Below are 20,969 nucleotides of genomic sequence, written 5' to 3'. Positions count from 1 at the left end.
GCATACATCGACACTCTGGCTATACTCAAAGTAGCGGAATGACTTGAGCTTCCCTCCAGGCCTGAGGGCACAAGCTCTCTATGAGGCTTAAATTGAAGATAGACAACAATAATTATTTCACCTCATCCACACTGACTTTAAGGAATTCAAAAGTACAATTCTTGTCTTTCATAATTTGGTCCGATATACTTTGATGTGTAGTGTCAGAGTTTGTTGCTGGCATGTGATCCCTAATTTTGCTTATCTTGCCAATGAAAAAATCATTAAAGTAGTTTGCAATATAAGTGGGCTTTGTGATGAATGAGCCATCTGATTCAATGAATGAAGGACACAAGTTGTTTTTTTCCCCCAAAAATTTCATTTAAGGTGCCCCAAAGCTTTAACTATCATTATTTATATAATTTGTCTTTGTTTCATAGTGTAGTTTATTTTTTATTTAGTTTAGTCACATAAATTCTTAATTTGCCGGTTTGGAAGAAGCCCCATGTTCTTTTCCATGATGATGTTACATCTTCGCCCAGGTATTCTCCCAAACTGGAAGGCATTCAGCGCCAGCTCTGTCTTTGTGGGCTTTGGTGGATTCTACAACTCTGTGGTAGATTATGTGTTAGGTTTGTGACAAACTTTAATAATAAACTACCATTAATTCCTAACTGTCCAACTTCCATGCAAATATTGGATTTATCCAATAAGCACAATACACCTTTGACCTGTGTACTGGTTGGTGTCTGCAGAATCCAAGATTCTGCATGGGGTTCGCCTCCCTGTGGGTGTTCATGGCATCTGGTTTGGGCCAAATGTTCATGCCAGCAGTGACCTACTTCATCCGTGACAGGAGGTGGCTCTTGGTGCCCATGGCAGAGTCTGGGCGTATGCACATCCCCATCTGGTGGTAAATTGATGAATTGACACTCAACACAGTCTAGTTGAGGACCCTGGACCTGGTCTAACTGTACTACCTAATGTACTGTATGTTTGACTGGGTACATCCAGAATTTCCCAGATGGCTGCTCTCTCAGAGAAGAGAGGAGGGGGCTGAGGTCATACTGAGAGACACTGCCAGGAGTAACAGAATCACAGCACCAGAGGTAATCTTCACTCCCTTAGAGCAATGTAGGTAAGTGGTTATCTTTATTGAATAAGTCTAGATAGGTCAGAAAATCTCACACATGCACTATAGCTAAAAATATTGTTGTTTTTTTGGCAATAAACAGTCAAACACAAAACAATATAGTGACAATAACAAACACAGCAAAATTGGGGTTGGAAGGGGTAAAATCCTGAGGTGGGCAGGGAATGTACATTGCTAACTTACATTGCTAACCTACAATAGGTTGAGGATGCCCGTGAAAAGATGGACAAGAAATATAATTTCTTGGACATTCTACAGAGCTGCAACATGGTCTCAGTCATACGTATTTGTTCTCTATCGTAGTAAGTCGTACTCTCCGTTGAATTAGTTTTATTCCTAGATATGTTTAAGATATCAGAGTCTTATCACTCAGTCCAGGCATTAAAGGTAGACTCAGCATTATGACATTTGCCACGAGCAGCACCGCAGATATTGAGATAAGCTCACAGTCACACAGAGGATCTACGCATGTGCACGAGTGTGCTTCACGCCGATACAGTGTTGGAGCTTCTGGGCCAAAACAGCAGATCATTTTAGCCTCATGCTTCAATACTCTTAGTTGCGGAAATACCGATAGTGATACATGTATTACATAAGGATGCAGTAGATGATATAGAGTACAGTATATACGTATACATATGAGATAAATAATGTAGGGTATGTAAACATTATATTAAGTAGCATTGTTTAAAGTGGCTAGTGATTTATTTTACATCAATTCCCATTATTAAAGTGGCTGGAGTTGAGTCAGTGTGTTGGCAGCAGCCACTCAATGTTAGTGATGGCTGTTTAACAGTCTGATGGCCTTGAGATAGAAGCTGTTTTTCAGTCTCTCGGTCCCAGCTTTGATGCACCTGTACTGACCTCGCCTTCTGGATGATAGCGGGGTGAACAGGCAGTGGCTCGGGTGGTTGTTGTCCTTGATGATCTTTATGGCCTTCCAGTGGCATCGGATGGTGTAGGTGTCCTGGAGGGCAGGTAGTTTGCCCCGGTGATGCGTTGTGCAGACCTCACTACCCTCTGGAGAGCCTTACGGTTGTGGGCGGAGCAGTTGCCGTACCAGGCGGTGATGCAGCCCGCCAGGATGCTCTCGATTGTGCATCTGTAGAAGTTTGTGAGTGCTTTTGGAGACAAGCCAAATTTCTTCAGCCTCCTGAGGTTGAAGAGGCGCTGCTGCGCCTTCTTCACGATGTTGTCTGTGTGGGTGGACCAATTCAGTTTGTCTGTGATGTGTACGCCGAGGAACTTAAAACTTACTACCCTCTCCACTACTGTTACATCGATGTGGATAGGGGGGTGTTCCCTCTGCTGTTTCCTGAAGTCCACAATCATCTCCTTAGTTTTGTTGACGTTGAGTGTGAGGTTATTTTCCTGACACCACACTCCGAGGGCCCTCACCTCCTCCCTGTAGGCCGTCTCGTCGTTGTTGGTAATCAAGCCTACCACTGTTGTGTCGTCCGCAACTTGATGATTGAGTTGGAGGCGTGCGTGGCCACGCAGTCGTGGGTGAACAGGGAGTACAGGAGAGGGCTCAGAACGCACCCTTGTGGGGCCCCAGTGTTGAGGATCAGCGGGGTGGAGATGTTGTTACCTACCCTCACCACCTGGGGCGGCCCGTCAGGAAGTCCAGTACCCAGTTTCACAGGGCGGGGTCGAGACCCAGGGTCTCGAGCTTGATGACGAGTTTGGAGGGTACTATGGTGTTAAATGCTGAGCTGTAGTCGATGAACAGCATTCTCACATAGGTATTCCTCTTGTCCAGATGGGTTAGGGCAGTGTGCAGTGTGGTTGAGATTGCATCGTCTGTGGACCTATTTGGGCGGTAAGCAAATTGGAGTGGGTCTAGGGTGTCAGGTAGGGTGGAGGTGATATGGTCCTTGACTAGTCTCTCAAAGCACTTCATGATGACGGAAGTGAGTGCTATGGGGCGGTAGTCGTTTAGCTCAGTTACCTTAGCTTTCTTGGGAACAGGAACAATGGTGGCCCTCTTGAAGCATGTGGGAACAGCAGACTGGGATAGGGATTGATTGAATATGTCCGTAAACACCCAGCCAGCTGGTCTGCGCATGCTCTGAGGGCGCGGCTGGGGATGCCGTCTGGGCCTGCAGCCTTGCGAGGGTTAACACGTTTAAATGTTTTACTCATCTTGGCTGCAGTGAGGGAGAGTCCTCATGTTTTGGTTGCGGGCCGTGTCAGTGGCACTGTATTGTCCTCAAAGCGGGCAAAAAAGTTATTTAGTCTGCCTGGGAGCAAGACATCCTGGTCCGTGACTGGTTTTCTTTTTGTAATCCGTGATTGACTGTAGACCCTGCCACATACCTCTTGTGTCTGAGCCTTTGAATTGCGATTCTACTTTGTCTCTATACTGACGCTTAGCTTGTTTGATTGCCTTGCGGAGGGAATAGCTACACTGTTTGTATTCGGTGTTTTATTTACACAGATTGAAGTGGATTTAACAAGTGACATCAATAATGGATCATTTCACCTGGATTCACCTGGTCAGTCTGTCATTAATGTTTTGTACACTCAGTGTATATTTGCAATATCATCAGTAATATGAGCTGATCAAATAACAACAATGTTTTCAACTTCCTTTTTATAGATGCGCACAGCTTCCATACCAGAGCCCTCCCCCCATTTGATCACAACAAAAAGTGAAAGTAAAATTGACTGCCATTAAAACATTGTGCGAGACTGTTATCCTTGGGTCCCTCAAACTTAATTTATATATAAGATATTTTACTATGGAATATGATCGTCTCACTGCATTTTAAGGTGAGTTTGTGTGATGTAAATATCAAAGGATAGGATAAGAATGATTTAGGTCTTAGTGGCTACCTTAGCAATGTTTTCATAGAAGATTAGTAGAAACATTTGTAAAAACGTGTATTTTTTGTGTTTCGGGTAAGAATATAATACTATAATACACTCAAAACTGTGTATTGATAATAAAGCAGTAATACATGTTCATGCTTTGTTATAATCTGTTAGCCATATGCTATGTGAGAAAGCAAAAGTAAAAGTGAAAATGGTAATCTCTCATAGGCTGCTAGGAAACTCATACCTTGACTTGTTGTAGGCTAAAACATAAGCAACATTGTTTCATTCAGGCTTTATTATTGATCAATATTTAGAATGTATAGGACCCTATTTAACATGTATGCCATTTTCAAATACAGCTCTTTTGACTGTTGCGTTTCAAGGCCTGTGTATGTGTGTGTGTGTGTGTGTGTGTGTGCCATGTGTGTGTGCCATGTGTGTGTGTACTTACGTGTTGAACGTGTTGCAGATAAATGTGAATATTATTACAGAACATTTGTTTTTCTGTACTCTAAAGTCTCTTTGGTGTCAGAGTTTGTGTATATTGGAACCCTAGGCAAATTGTCACTGGTAGGGTTTAATTTTCTCCCATGATGAAATCATGTGGATAGGTCTCTGTCCATCCGTTTGTTCGTTATTCACACGAGATACACAAGATATCTAAGACAGCACTGGCCTGATTTTGACTAAACTTGGGTGAATGATACGTCTTGACATAGGCATTTACAAAATGACACTGATTGGCCCAAGGTGGGAGCTATAGTTATTAACTGAAATTTGTGAGTCACACCAGAAAGGAAGAGGCGAAGCGAGAGGGATAACTGGGCCCAAAATCTGTCTTCTCCAGCAGGTGGCTTTTTTTGACATGGAGTACAGGGAGTGGGTTAGCAAAAGAGACTGTAGGGCTTGACATTCAGGGCTGCCTGCTGGCCCGGCATCATCTGCCGAGCTAACCGGGCCAGTTAATCAAGCTTTCACATTTTCAAACTCCAAAACGTAATTAATAAGTAGATTTTCCCAACGTCTGACACTTCACACTTGTTATCATCCAGCATGTGGATTCCAAGCAGAGACACGAATGTCAAAGCCTTCCCTCTGCCTAGAGTGAGCTCTGCCTCAGTAGGCTAGGTCCTGGATACTCACAGTCTCAGTGAATGTAGGAAGCCAGGAGCGTAGCCACAGGTGGGTAGCCAGGCCCACCACTCAGCAACAACAAAACATTTTTGTTTTATGTTTTTATGCCCTTTACTTGTCAGTGTTCCAAACGGGGCATTATTTGTCTTTTTACCTAAACATGCAAACACCATCAGCATAGCAAGCAGTGCACCGGGTTAGTCAGATTTTAATAAATATAACAGAACAGATGACCTGGAATGACATTCACTCCCATGGCATGGTTTGCCAAAAATAACTAACTGTAGGCCACGAATATGACAGCGTTGAGGCGGCAGGGTAGCCTAGTGGTTAGAGTGTTAGACTAGACTAGTTACTTGTGTTATTTATTATTAAAAGTCACTCCCTGAACTTGCTTCCCGACTCCCAGCGTACACATTAGTCTTTTACCAAATAGGGCTATCTTCTGTATACCAACCCTACCTTGTCACAACACAACTGATTGGCTCAAACGCATTAAGGAAAGAAATTGCACAAATTAACTTTAAACAAGGCACACCTGTTAATTGAAATGCATTCCAGGTGACTACCTCATGAAGCTGGTTGAGAAAATGCCAAGAGTGTGCAAACTGCCATCAAGAAAAAGGGTGGCTACTTTGAAGAATCTAAAATATATTTTGATTTGTTTAACACTTTTTCGGTTACTACATAATTCCATATGTGTTATTTCATAGTCTTGATGTCTTCACTATTATTTTACAATGTTGAAAATAGTCAAACAAAGAAAAATAAAGAAAAACCCTTGAATGAGTAGGTGTGTCCAAACTTTTGACTGGTACTGTACATTTTTGCTTAAATTAGCTTTAAAATGCTCAATTTTCACTCAGACTCATGGCAAAATTTGTAGAATAGAATGACATGAGCTATAAAACTGCACATGTTCCTCTCTGCCCCATGGCAAAATGTGTAGAGTTGCAGGAAATGTGCTTTTAAACAGCTACATTTTCTCTCAGCCTCATCATAAAATGTGCAGAGTACCATGAGATTAGTTATAAAACTGCACATCAGCACAGGCATTCAAAAGTCCTCCCCGTTTTTCAGTCTTGAAAAGTGGAACGCTTCTAACCGAGTGTCAACTTACCTTGATACTTAAAACTTAAAGCCAAACTGTCATTAACATGGTTCTTCAATAGTTATGCACAATACTTGTTGGATGCGCATTTGGTGTAGAGCTGTTTAATTACACAGTGATTTTTTCACACATCATCATCTGGTCCAGGAAGGTATTTTGCAAATGATAGCCAAGTGACAAGTGACAGCTGTTGTGATCACTAACCCTCCCCTAACCCAGACGACGCTGGGCCAATTGTGCGCCGCTCTATGGGACTCCCGGTCACAGCCGGGTGTGACACAGCTTGGGATTGAACCCAGGTCTGTAGTGACACCTCAAGCACTGGGATGCAGTGCCTTAGACCGCTGTGCCACTCGGGAGGCCCAGGGTGTTGTTAGATTTAACAGAGAAAGCATCAAGGTAATGAGTTCATGTTTTCATACACCCTAAAAATGCTGGGTTGTTTGGATGACCCATTTGCTGGGTTGTAGGCATTGGGTCACTTAGTTGGGTTGTTTTCTTTAAAAAGAGCAAGGTAGGGTTGTTATTGCTGGGTTATTGAGATATGACCAGTGGCTGGGTTCATTCTCCCACCGAATTAAGAAGATCAAAGTGATCTGGTAAGCTTGTGAATCAGGATTGTTGAGTGGAATTTCGACAAATGGGCAAGACATTTTGGCTGACCAAAAATGGTGAGTAAAAAGCTAGCTAGCTAACATTGCAAATGATCCATTCAAGTTAAATAGACCTAGCTTTCATAATTACATATTTCATTGACACTTTCAGATAATCGTAGCTATCAAGCTAGCTAGCAAACAACCCCATGCATGCTAGCTCAAGTATTAGCTAGCTAGCCAGTGCCGTGTGTGATAGCAAACATTTTCGTTTTTTGTTGAATTTTGAATAGCTAACTAACTATGTCAGTGCCTGTAAAAAGCTTGTCTCCTGTAAGCCTAACGTTAACTTTACTGTGTGGTGCATTGTTTCACGTCAGTTAGCTAGCTGGATAACTTAGCTTAGCTAGCTAGCTCAAACTAGGTTCCTCATCCAGTTTGGCTAGCTAGAACAGCTAGGCCTAGTCCCTGTCTCTGAGTTAATTTAACATGGTTGTAGCTAGTTGGCAAGCTTATAACTCATGATTTTATGGTGGTCCAGGTACTGTATGTTTTACCCTAATTGTTAAGGTCAGGGTTAAGTTTAGGAGTTTAGGTTAAAGGGTTAAGATCAGTGTTAGGGGAGGGGCTAGCTAAAAGGCTTAGGGTTAGCTAACATGCTATGTAGCTAGCTAAAAAGTAGTAAATAGTTGAAAAGTTGCTAATTAGATTCCAACTCTCAACCTTTCGGTTTCTAGATGTTTGCTTTATACGCCCACCCATCCAACCTACTTTCATTTCTGTCTGTAACTATTGGTCTTATGTAACCACACCAAATGTAACATATCATTCACATTTTTGTGACCCGGATTTACATTTACTATGTTACGTCTAGTCTGAGACCAGGCTGCAACATCAGGCAGGTCAGCTATTTTAGCAATCAGCATTATGATTGCAGCATTATGGTTGTCTGATGCAGCATTGTGGCTACATGGATGAAGCATGGGGCAGCTCCTCTGCATTGTTTACCTCAATGGGCTAATCATTAGCTAGATCACCGACTCTATGATCTTGTTGTTTGTTTAATGTCCAAAGAACAACTCACACTGGCACAAATAGAATTGTGATTTTTCCAGTGTTTATAGGCTTACAGTTTACAGATCTTTCTATAAATAATGGGGCCAATATGTGACATTGGCCCCATTATTTATTGAAAGATCCACCTATACACCAACATAGGCCTAGGAGGGTCAAATATATAATACATTGTTTAAGCAGGGTTCATACAGACATTGGCAAGTCAAATCCATTGACTTTTTCAAGCTCTTAATTGTAATTTAAGGACCTAAATGTTATACAATTGTATAATGTATATCACTGTAAATATAGGGTCTAAAATAGAAGACCCATCCCCCCAAAAAGCATGCAAAAAGTATAAAAGAATAGTAGGCCAATACCACTTTAAGAATAACACATTTTTAAGGCCTTGAAACTCAAATTATTATGACATTCTAAAATATGTGAGAATAATGTGAATTTGCCTTACTAAATATTTAGATTGAATGCATGCGTGGCAATTTTTTGGTAGTCTATCTGGCCAATTTAGGCAAACGTAATACATCCATGAATAGCGGTAGTATTCATCTCACCATCACTGTTTTTATAATGAGAAAGTGGCCAAAAACAAGGTTACTTTTTTAATGGAAGGATTTGTATGGAAAGCCAAGTTGAAGCCGACAATGCATGTTGTTATCTCCAATAACCGCACGTGGTTTTACCGCAAATCAACAACCTTGATTTGAAGCGGCGGGAAACAAACAAAAGTGGCCACAACTCTCACAAAAACGGATCTAAAATGAAATCACGGATAATTAGAAGGGAGCAGGAGAAAGTATAAATTAGCTACAATAATTACATGCACTTTTCAAGTACCCAATTGAGTCCCAAATGTAGGCCTATTCCAGTATTTGAATTTCTGAGCGAGCTCCAAATTCACGTAGACCACTTAATTTTTATTTGACTTTTATTTAACTAGGCAAGTCGGTTAAGAACACATTCTTATTTACAATGATGGCCTACCAAAAGGCAAAAAGCCTCCTGCGGGAAAGGGGCTTGGATTAAAAATAAAATATAGGACAAAACACAAATCACGTTATTTTGACCTAGCACTATTGGGTTATGTGAATGAACGCGCACGCACGCACATACACACACAATGGCCTTTCCTATTGCTCAGAACATGCTATACTCCTATACAGTCTATTGTTGTGTGCAGGTATTTAATCTGCATGGAGTCCAGACACTTTGTGCATGGTTTAAAGCAGGGGTGAGAAGAGTACTGAAATTGCCTGCTCAAGTAGCAGTACTGTTACTTCAATGAGACTTTTTTTAGTGGTTTAGATGGTACATTGATTCTCTACACTATACTTGCTTGTTTTGTCACAAAATTAAATTAGGTGAACTATTATAATTTAGCAACCAGGAAATGGTGTAGCGATTTCTGCATAGTGCATCTTTAAGTGGAAAGTCAAAATGGATAGCCTAAACTTCGATGAACAATTGAGAAAATAATTTATTTGATTATGTTAAAATAACTGTCTGCATTCAGACTGAGACTAGCTAGCTAGCTAACTCAAACCCCTAGCCTAGCTAACTGGTACTTTCCTATACTTCAAATGAAGGATGAAATCACCCACGATTGAAATTCTGCGTGCATAACTGCTATCATGTGATCTTGGCCCGGGACCAGTGCTTAATTTGTAAATCGGGAGGTGCAGGAACAAAACGTGAGAGGGAGAATGGGGTGACCTGGTGAGTTAGGAGGTACCTGAATGCATAAGAAAATTATCACCTTTATAATAATGCATTGCATGCATATCATCGCATTTGCGTAGTGGCATAGGGCGGTAGAGTAGAGGCACTTACAGAAGTTGCACACCTGGGGAACATTTTAGTAGCCTAGGGCCCGGGAAAAATGTGGCCTTTTAAAAACGGATGTCATGCAATTCTAACATTTTACATGACTGGAGACTTTGGTAGAATATTTTTTAATACCGCACAAATAATCGAAATGACAGGCTACGTTGACATTGATAAACTGAGATCAATAAAAACAACCCTGTCTTATACCCATCAAAAGCCTAGGCGAAGGTGTGTGGAGACATATTGTAGGCTACAATATGCGGAGGAAATTATAGTCCTAAAAATGCTTTCCAGCTTCACTGACTCACCCAATGATGCACAGCTCACTCACTGTTTATTGCCGATGCGCTCGAGCCGAATGCCGATTCTGTCTTGTTTTACTTTGTAAAACAATATTTGGAAGTTGACCAAATATTTTGGTAGCCAACAGCATAGAGTTTTCTACTTTCAGCAGGAGCCATTTGCTTTCCAACCTGTGTCCCCTCGATTGTATTTTAAATATTGCGAAAGGCCTGTTTTGTCTATATGCAGTGTTTTCCACTGACAGATTTGCCGCGCGTTCCCTACTGTAGGCTATTCCTTGTTATTGGGCTACAATCAACAGCTAAATTAGGTGGGTTTTTTAAATAAACTATTGATCCTCTGTGGTTAAAAGGTAGGCCTGCTCATGGTGTAGCTATTCTATATTATTTCTTAACAGACAGCAGTAATAATGACAAATATATTCCAATTTATCAGGGGTGCTACAGTTCCTTCAGAACCCTTCGCGCGGTTCTATACGGAAATCAATTATGAAGAGCAACACTGGAGAGATGAGAGTTACATGCGTATTTCGTTACAATGTTGCGCAAAACATAAACCCGCCCGGCCCAACCCGATTCAATTACAATATTAGGCTCGGGCTGCAAATCTACCTTTTCACATAGTTTTTTGTGGTGGCAGGATAATTCAATTTAGAGTCAACTCGCATGAACTTTTATCGCTTTTGTTCAAATCTTTACATTGCAAAAAGTGACAATTATTTTTCATGTCACGAGAGGTACCGGGTCCAGCCAAATAGGTTCCAGAAAAAAACTGTCCAAAACAGAGAGGTGGGGATCCGGCCCAAATTAAGTCCTGCCGGGGGGTGACAGTAATTTTCACTTCTTAATAGCCAGGTGTGGCACTGGCAAATTTACCTGAATGTCAAGTCTTGGACTGGTACCCAGGCTAACTGCCTTCCATTTTTGAATACATGAATGTACATTTTTAGATTGGCAATTTGAGTATCTGGTCAATATAATGGCTAATCTGCATCATCCGTGGGGGACGACATGTTTACGGTTGTCCTAAATGTGTAGGGTGGTGTTTTTTTAATTCCCAAATATTCTGTGTAGGCTGGCCCATTGTAGAATGTATTAAATCAATGCATCATATTACATCTTTCCTTGTGACATATGTGATTGATGTAACAACATGACATTTTATTGGCAAGAAATGTACCACTTCACAGGCAAAATAACTATTTAATAAAAGACCACAAGATGTCGCCAATAGTATACTCTAAAAATATTGCTTGCCCTTCAACCTGCTCTTGCGAGGACTCCGGTTACTCGACTAATTCAGTTTCTAACAATGAAAACACAGATAAAGTCATCTTGACCATGTGTCATATTGTTATTACCATGACAGTATTGTTCTTGTTAAACAATTTGTGTGTGGTACTTGCATTACTGTGAAGAGGCATGGTGTTTGGAGGGCTAGTTTTATCACTAAGCCTAAAGTTAGTTAGAAATGGCATGCTTGTCTACAATGCACTGGGAGCCCTTTATGTATTCATTGAATTATAAATAAATACCTATTACAGGCATCAAAGTCAAGATGATGATCTCTCACTCTATTTGCATTATGGAGCCAGAACACTGAGATGCTTTTTTATAGCGTTTTGCATGTGTGGATCGATGCCAAGCAGGATGTTTGTCTTAATTGTAAGGCGGTGATAGTGATCAAGGTAATTGTGACCAACTAGGTCAGAAAATGCAGTACACCCAGACTTGTGAGCCAAAATTCGAATGTGAGGTCGAGTACTGGTGTAATCCTGATGTGTAGCAGTCTACAGGTATTCACCTCAAACAATTAGCCCACAGAAAACAAACTATATCCTGCTTAAATCCCCATTCAGATTCACATCAAGGATCAATCAAGTCTTTCATAACAAAATTGTTTTTATGCAGCTGATGCATTGATAGTGACCTAAATAGCACATCTTTGGTATGTGTGTCAAGTCAGCCACTGATATAGTCTAGTTGTTTTTTAAGGGCCAGTATAATTAACTGGTGTTTGTCAGTGTTGTGTATTGTGTGAACAGTATCAGGGCTGAGCCAGTGTAGTAATGATCAGAATTATAGTTTTATTGTCATCATACCTATTGAAAACAACTGTCCATGACATGGTTTGCCTATTGTGAGGTCTTTGTTACTGGAATGTCACTATGATGCTCTGTTTGGCATTATTGTCTGAGAGGGCTACACGTTACAGGAGCATTCCGTTTTCTATAAATGGGTTGCTTGTTTAGCAACAGAACTGACGCGTGCACAACTATGGGGCAAAACAGACCGGGTTGGCTTAGATTGCTGACAACATGTAAACTATATTTCGTCTCCAATGTTTATTTTAAACATAAATAACACAGAGCACAAAACAAGTGTTGTCTCAAATACATCGTTACAGTTATTGGTTATCTAGCTAGATTTTGTTGTTGTTGCCATATTAGCATGACATGAAATCAGTCAAAACAAGTCATGGTAACAAGATGAAACTAGCTGAAATGAGCCCTTTATGATTCCCAACATGGCCGTTTCTTGTCATTGTTGTTAGTTATCTGGCCATCCAGAATCTCAACAACACACGGACATCTGCCTCATTCAAGTGTGCACATAATTTTCGTGATGTTCTCTGCTAACACATCTATAGAATAAAAAACCTTACCAAACAAAGCATCATGATACTTGTAAATAAATGGAAGCCTCCCCATGTGAACAATTGACGGTGGATTCCAAATGGAGGGTTTCCTGTAAATGCCTGTCTTCTTCTCAGTGGCAACACTCCCTGGTAACAGACCCACATTGCAGCCCAAGCAAAAGTCACGTGATTTTCAATAAATTGGACCTGTAATTTTAAGCAGAAGTCACAGCCTGCTACAGACATAAAACGTGCTGCAATTTGAACGTTTCCACTGAGATAGTTTAGAGCAGCATACTACTTACTGTATGTTAGTTGTATTTCTGTTATTATTTTCAAAACAGCAATGAATGGAAGCCACCCCATGTGAACAGAGTTCGATTCATCAGGTCAGAGGGAGGATGAAGCAATGTTCAAGGTTCTAAATGTGGATACCTTGTATAATATTTGACTTATCCCAAAATAGTTTGTGGTTTTGTTTTTCACTTTTGCTACTATATTTCTTTATTCTGATTTCTGCACGTTATTCTGACATTTCAACACTTGAGTGGTTATCAATAATACTTGTTCGAATTAATTTAGCCTTAAGGTGATTTTGGGAAACCGGGCCCAGGTCTTTGTAGGAATATTGGGTTGAAATAAATACTTATTTCTGTTGTTTAGCTAGGTTTATATGCATAGAGTATTATTGCCTTGACACTGACTTTTCACATTTCTCACATGCTGAGTAGAAGCACTTCAACGAGACTGGAAAGCAGTTTTTGCAACATGACCTTTATACGTAGAGAGGATGATTTATATACACATGACTGTGGTGGGAGGCCTTTGTTCAGTGTCACAATGCTTCCTTTTCCCCCCTTATTTTGTGACCAACCACTCTCTTATTTAACATAATGAGGCCTAGGGGGCTACTACAGATTATATTTGCACTTCTTGTGCAGTCCACATGGTCATGCATGGGAACTGGAAGCTTAGATAAGCCGTTATACCCAAAGACTCAATGTCAATCAGCAACTTGATGGATTTGGTTTATCCATCCTACTCTTGATCTCACGATGTACTAAAAGGGAAGGCCTACTTGAACTGATATACTACTGTACAATTTATGAAGACTGTTCTTTTTACGTCTGCAAGGAACACTGTTGCATTTTACAAGTATTTATTTAAAAAAATACTTTTTACACTGAGGTTACGCTCAGAGTATGACCATCTGCATTAACAGATCAATAGCTATACTCTTGGTAGAAAATCAAGCTACAGTTGCATCATCCATGATATTCTATATTCGCATCGACATTGCATAATGATGTATACATTGGCAATTTGGTCACACAGCCTACCAACTGCACCAATGTGTTGTGTTAATGCTGTAGTCTTTGTATTCTGCACCTTTTCCATTTACCATAACAGCCCTGCTTTAAATTCCAACAGATGCAACGTACCTTGATTGACAGTTTAAAAAAAAATGTTTCATCAACTTTATCATCCCACGCCCTTCCACGAAGTAATAGACGTCACACTGGCAATGCCAGACATTCCTGGTCTCTGTGTGTTTCACAAAAATAGTCTCTGGTCTATCCAGTAAATCAGGAGACAGATGCAGAGGTTGCATCCCAAATGGCCTGAGGCAGGGAGACTTAGAGCCTGAATCACCAAGGGATCTCTTTCTCCTTTTCAACCTGCTCTCAGCTCTTTGGCTGTGACCCAAATGGCACTCTATTACATATTTAGTGCACCGCTTTTGACCAGGGCCATTAGGTCTCTGGTCAAAAGTGCACTGTATGGCATTATTAGTATTTTAATGCACTGCAGTTGCCACTGCCAAAACAGTACATACCTGACCCCTCTTTCTAGCACTGGAACCCTAATGGCTGCTTATGAAGAGGAGATGCATTACTCACTGTAAATGTGCATCAGTTCCCTGAGTTACTATTGTGAGGAGTAGCTGTGATTGAATGAGTTGCACTGTCATCAAATAACTTGGCATGGAAAAGGTTATCTAGCTGTGCCCTAATTCCAAGTATACACACCATTCCTACTACCCTCTTTCCGGGTGTGGTTGCATGCCAGTGTGTAGGTGTGCCTGCAGAAGGGTTCTTTGAAAAGCTGAACAAAGGGTTCGAAGTCAAGTCTGAAGATACAGTAAACAGTTACCGGATAGTTCAGATTTTCCATCTGTTGATGCTTTACAGATGGTCGTAATATCAACAATATATCTGTTGATTAGCAACTGCTTGCTAAGATTAGGGTTAAGGTTAGGGCTATGATAAGGGTTATATCTAGGGTAAGGGTTAGTAGTCTGTAGAACATCTACAGATGGACTATACAAATAAAGTATTACCCAGTTAGCATAAATAGCCTTACTTGCCCAGGCATGGCAACCTATCTTTACCTCCTGCACACTACCAACGCCAGTCCTTTAATCTGTATGCCATGCTCTTTCCCGGTGGTTGTGTGGGTGGTTGCGTGCCAGTGTGTAGGTGTACCTGCAGAAGGGTTTCTGAAAAAGCCAAACAAAGACATCAAAAACCTGAAAATCAAGTTGGTCTGTTGTTGTTTTGTTTTGGCCTTTGTTATGATTCTCAACATTCATTTATATAACTTTGCTGAGATGTGTCAAATATGTCTGCTGCTTATTAGTTTGAGGTTGTGAGTTTGATGAATGGTTTAGTGGTGAAGGAAGTTCTTGAACATAGGGGTTTAAAGTGGAGGTGATGGCATTGTGTTTCAACGAGATGTAACATGATCTCATCAATGGAGGTCTTGAGCTTTGTTACGTTTCTAACATAACAGTATTATCAGCACCATATCACAGTGGTTATAGATCTCCCATTAATGCATGTCCATCCAATGTGATTATACGCCTTAGTGCAATAACTCATCTGTAATAGTGGACTTTGCATACATCAAATTGAGTTTAATATCAGCAAATGTACATATGTTCAAAATGTGTTCATATCAGCTGTGTCTAGACAATGACTCCTATATGCATTCCATTGTTGAGCATTGGTATTCAGAATCGCTGTACTAAATCCGACTGTAGTGGCTTCTACTTTCTCTGCCTATTGGCATCCCGTCATTAAGTAGGTCTGTGATCATAATCAATCCTGTTGGCTTTTTCACACATTCTGGTGCAAAGACATGTGGGCAGGTGTAATAAGGCAGGTGATAAAGCCAAGGTGTATCTGTCACATCTGGCTTACTTAGTTAACCAACGGAGGACAATGAGCTCTGATTATCATCAAACAGCAGAGTGATTGGTTCCTTGGTGTTGCGGTTTTCTTCTATCTCCTCCTCTGAAGAGGAGGTGTAGCAAGGATCGGACCAAAATGCAGCGTGGTAATTTTGATACATGTTTAATAAAACAAATAAACACAAACAATACAAAACAACAAACGTAAAAACCTAAACAGCCTCTCTGGTGCAAACTAACACAGAGACAGGAACAATCACCCACGAAACACTCAAAGAATATGGCTGCCTAAATATGGTTCCCAATCAGAGACAACGATAAACACCTGCCTCTGATTGAGAACCACTTCAGGCAACCATAGACTTTTCTAGATAACCCTACTAATTCACAATCCCAATACCTACAAAAAACCCAAGACAAAACACACCACATAATAAACCCATGTCACACCCTGGCCTGACCAAAATAATAAAGAAAGCAAAAAAATACTAAGACCAGGGCGTGACACTTGGTAACACTTGGCTTTGATTGAGTGAGGGCAAATTATAACCCATCATTTTGAGATTGTTGAAATGTCAACCTCACCCTCAGTTTTATTGCGATATTCCATCATTCAATTTGCGAGCTTAATTATCACACCACTTACCCTTTCTGTCACCTGCTTTATATTTATTTCACCTTTATTTAACCAGGTAGGCTAGTTGAGAACAAGTTCTCATTTACAACTGTGACCTGGCCAAGATAAAGCAAAGCAGTGCAACAAAAACAACAACAGAGTTACACATGGAGTAAACAAACATGCAGTCAATAATAGAAAAAAGGTCTTTAATACAGTGTGTGCAAATGAGGTAGGTTAAGGGAGGTAAGGCAAGAAATAGGCCAAAATGGCGAGATAATTACAATATAGCAATTCAACACTGGAGTGATAGATGTGCAGAAGATGAGTGCGCAAGTAGAGATACTGGGGTGCAAAGGAGCAAAATAAATAACAGCATGGGGGATGAGGTAGTTGGATGGGCTATTTACAGATGGGCTATTGTCACGCCCATACCTTAGAGATCCTTATTTATTCTCTATGTTTGGTTAGGTCAGGGTGTGACTCGGGTGGGAGAATCTGTTTTCTATTTCTTTGTTGTTTTTGCCTAGTGTGGTTCCCAATCAGAGGCAGCTGTCTATTGTTGTCTCTGATTGGGGATCATATATAAGTTGTGACTTTCCGTTTGGGTTTTGTGGGGAGTTATTTTCTGTTTAGCTGTTTTGTTGCCTGACAGAACTGTGAGCTTTCATTTTTTCTACTTTGTTATTTTGTTCAGTTAATTAAAAATTATGAACGCCTACCACGCTGCACCTTGGTCTCCTTCAACCCACGAGAGTCGTTACAGCTATGTACAGGTTCAGTGATCTGTGAGCTGCTCTGACAGCTGGTGCTTAAAGTTAATGAGGGAGATATGAGTCGCCAGCTTCACTGAGTTTTGCAGTTAGTTCCAGTCATTGGCAGCAGAGAACGGGAAGGAAAGGCGGCCAAAGTAGGAATTGGCTTTGGGGGTGACCAGTGAGATATACCTGCTGGAGCGTGTGCTACGGGTGGGTGCTGCTATGGTGAGCAGTGAGCTGAGATAAGGCGGGGCTTTACCTAGCAAAGACTTATAGATGACCTGGAGCCAGTGTATTCGGCGACGAATATGAAGCGAGGGCCAGCCAACGAGCGCATACAGGCAGAAACCAAGGCTGTTGAGTCTGCCGATAAGAATGTGGTGATTGACAGAGTCGAAAGCCTTGGCCAGGTCGATGAATACAGCTGCACAGTATTGTCTCTTATCAATGGCGGTTATGTTATCGTTTCGGACCTTGAGCATGGCTGAGGTGCACCTATGACTAGCTCGGAAACCAGATTGCATAGTGGAGAAGGTACGGTGGGATTTGAAATGGTCGGTGATCTGTTTGTTGAATAGGAGTGGATGCATTGATGATAGATTGATAGTAAGTATGGCTGAAGCGGCAGAGCTTATGGTCAGCGCATATGTTATTATTGTTTGCTACACTAAGGGATGGTACATTTCATGCTAACATCATGCTTGGAGCTCATTATCAGTTTATAAGTTAGAATGTTAGCAAGCTAAATATCCCTTACCTTGAGCTAAGTGCCTGTGGGGCATTTACGTCCTGAACTATGCCTGACAGGCAATAGTGTCTCCCCGGCTATATACCACCTCCAAGACCACAGCCAATCGCATGCAAGCAACAACTCAGCTACAGTGCTTCAGAAAGTATTCAAGGCCCTTGAGTTATTCCATATTGTGTGGTGTTATAGCCTGAATTTGTTCACCCGTCAACACACAATACCCCATAATGACAAAGTGAAAACATGTTTTTAGAAATGTTTGCAATTTTATTAAAAATTAAATTAAATAAATATCTCATTTACATACGACTTGACACCCCTTTGTAGAAGCACCTTTGGCAGCGATTACAGCTGAGGCTTTCTGGGTAAGTTTCCAAGAGCTTTTCACAGCTGGATTGTCTACAAACTCAAGTTGGTTGGTTATTGATTACTGCTAGAAAACCATTTTCAGGTCTTGCCATAGATTTTCAAGTAGATTTAAGTCAAAACTGTAACTCGGCCACATTCACTCTTCTCGGTAAGCAACGCCGGTGTAGATTTGACCTTTTTAATAAGGTTATTCTCCTGTTGAAATGTGAATTAATCTCCCAGTGTCTGGTGGAAAGCAGACAACCAGGTTTTCCCATAGGATTTTGCCTGTTCTCAGCACCATTCCGTTTATTTTCTTATCCGGAATAACTCCCCAGTCATTATCGATTACAAGCATACCCATAACAGGATGCAGCCACCACTATGCATGTAAATATGGAGTGGTAGCCTAGTGGTTAGAGCGTTGGACTAGTAACCGAAAGGTTGCAAGTTCAAACCCCCAAGCTGACAAGGTACAAATCTGTTGTTCTGCCCCTGAACAGGCAGTTAACCCACTGTTCCTAGGCTGTCATTCAAAATAAGAATTTGTTCTTAACTGACTTGCCTGGTTAAATAAAGGAAAAATAAAAAGGTGTTGTATTGGATTTGCCCCAAATATAACAGGAAAAAAGTTAATTGCTTTGCCACATTTTTTGCAGTATTACTTTACTGCCTTGTTGAAAACAGGATGCATGTTTTGGAATATTTGTAGTCTGTACAGGCCTCCTTCACTCTGTCAATTAGTGACTGGGTGTATTGATACACCATCCAAAGTGTAATTAATAACTTCACCATGCTCAAAGAGATATTCAATGTTATATATTTTTGTATCTACCAATAGGTGCCCTTCTTTGCGAAGCATTGGAATACCTCCCTGGTCTTTGTGGTTGAATATGTTTGAAATTCAATGCACAACTGAGGGACGATACAATTATCTGTATTTGTGGGGTACATACAGTGCCTTGCGAAAGTATTTACCCCCTTGGCATTTTTCCTATTTTGTTTTCTTACAACCTGGAATTAAAATAGATTTTTAGGAGGGGTTTGTATCATTTGATTTACACAACATACTACCACTTTGAAGATGCAAAATATTTGTTGTGAAATAAACAAGAAATAAGACAAAAAGAACTGAGAACGTCAGTGTGCATAACTATTCACTCCCCCAAAGTCAATACTTTATAGTGCCACCTTTTGCAGCAATTACAGCTGCAAGTCTCTTGGGGTATGTCTCTATAAGCTTGGCACATCTAGCCACTGGGATTTTTGCCCATTCTTCAAGGCAAAACTGCTCCAGCTCCTTCAAGTAGGGTGGGTTCCGCTGGTGTATAGCAATCATTAAGTCATACCACAGATTCTCAATTGGATTGAGGTCTGGGCTTTGACTAGGCCATTCCAATAGATTTAAATGTTTTCCCTTAAACCACTCAACTGTTTTTTTAACAGTATGCTTAGGGTCATTGTCCTGCTGGAAGGTGAACCTCCATCCCAGTCTCAAATCTCTGGAAGACTGAAACAGGTTTCCCTCAAGAATTTCCCTGTATTTAGTGCCATCCATCATTCCTTCAATTCTGACCAGTTTCCCAGTCCCTGCCGATGACAAACATCCCCACAGCATGATGCTGCCACCACCATGCTTCACTGTGGGGATTGTATTCTCAGGGTGATCAAAATCAAAATCAAATCAAATTTATTTATATAGCCCTTCGTACATCAGCTGATATCTCAAAGTGCTGTACAGAAACCCAGCCTAAAACCCCAAACAGCAAGCAATGCAGGTGTAGAAGCACGGTGGCTAGGAAAAACTCCCTAGAATGGCCAAAATCTAGGAAGAAACCTAGAGAGGAACCAGGCTATGTGGGGTGGCCAGTCCTCTTCTGGCTGTGCCGGGTGGAGATTATAACAGAACATGGCCAAGATGTTCAAATGTTCATAAATGACCAGCATGGTCGTATAATAATAAGGCAGAATGAGAGGTGTTGGGTTTGCGCCAGACATTGGTGGGCGGCCCGATCTTGGCACGTTTGTTGTGGTGCCAAATTCTTTCAATTTTTTAATAATGGATTTAAATGGTGCTCTGTGGTATGTTCAAAGTTTAGTTGTTGTTTTTTATAACCCAACCCTGATCTGTACTTCTCCACAACTTTGTCCCTGACCTGTTTGGAGAGCTCCTTGGTCTTCATTGTGCCGCTTGCTTGGTGGTGTTACAAACTCTGGGGCCTTTCAGAACAGGCGTATATATACTGAGATCATGTGACAGATCATGTGACACTTAAAGTCCACCTGTGTGCAATCTAACTAATTATGTGACTTATTTAGGGGCTTATTAGCAAAGGGGGTGAAGACATATGCACGCACCACTTTTCCGTTTTTCTTAGATTTTTTTAAACAAGTAATGTTTTTCATTTCACCAATTTTATGTATGTCCATTGTATGAAATCCAAATAAAAATCAATTTAAATGACAGGTTGTGATGCAACAAAATGGGAAAAACGCCAAGGGGTATGAATACTTTTCAAGGCACTGTAGATGAAGTAGTCATTAAAGAATCATGTTAAAATCTGCTATTGCCGCCTCCCGAGTGGGGCAGAAGTCTAAGGCACTGCATCACTACAGCCTGGGGTTGACCGGGAGTCCCATAGGGTGTCGCACAATTGGCCTAGCGTCGTCCGGGT

General features: G+C 41.0%; 1 protein-coding gene across 1 annotated transcript in view; it reads left to right on the top strand.

Annotated features, from left to right (window-relative positions):
- The first annotated feature begins 3,776 nt into the window (after nucleotides 1-3,776).
- LOC112228252 (long-chain-fatty-acid--CoA ligase 6) overlaps nucleotides 3,777-20,969 on the top strand; it is a 100,189-nt gene continuing 82,996 nt past the window's right edge. The window contains exon 1 of the mRNA XM_024393416.2: nucleotides 3,777-3,907. The gene's annotated coding sequence lies outside the window, so the exon portion shown is untranslated. The remainder of the gene's footprint in view (nucleotides 3,908-20,969) is intronic.

This window comes from Oncorhynchus tshawytscha, linkage group LG30 (genome assembly GCF_018296145.1).
Source record: "Oncorhynchus tshawytscha isolate Ot180627B linkage group LG30, Otsh_v2.0, whole genome shotgun sequence".
In the NCBI taxonomy this organism is placed as follows: domain Eukaryota; kingdom Metazoa; phylum Chordata; class Actinopteri; order Salmoniformes; family Salmonidae; genus Oncorhynchus; species Oncorhynchus tshawytscha.
The sequence above is the reverse complement of the archived record's forward strand: the minus strand, read 5'-3'. Positions and strand labels throughout refer to the sequence as shown.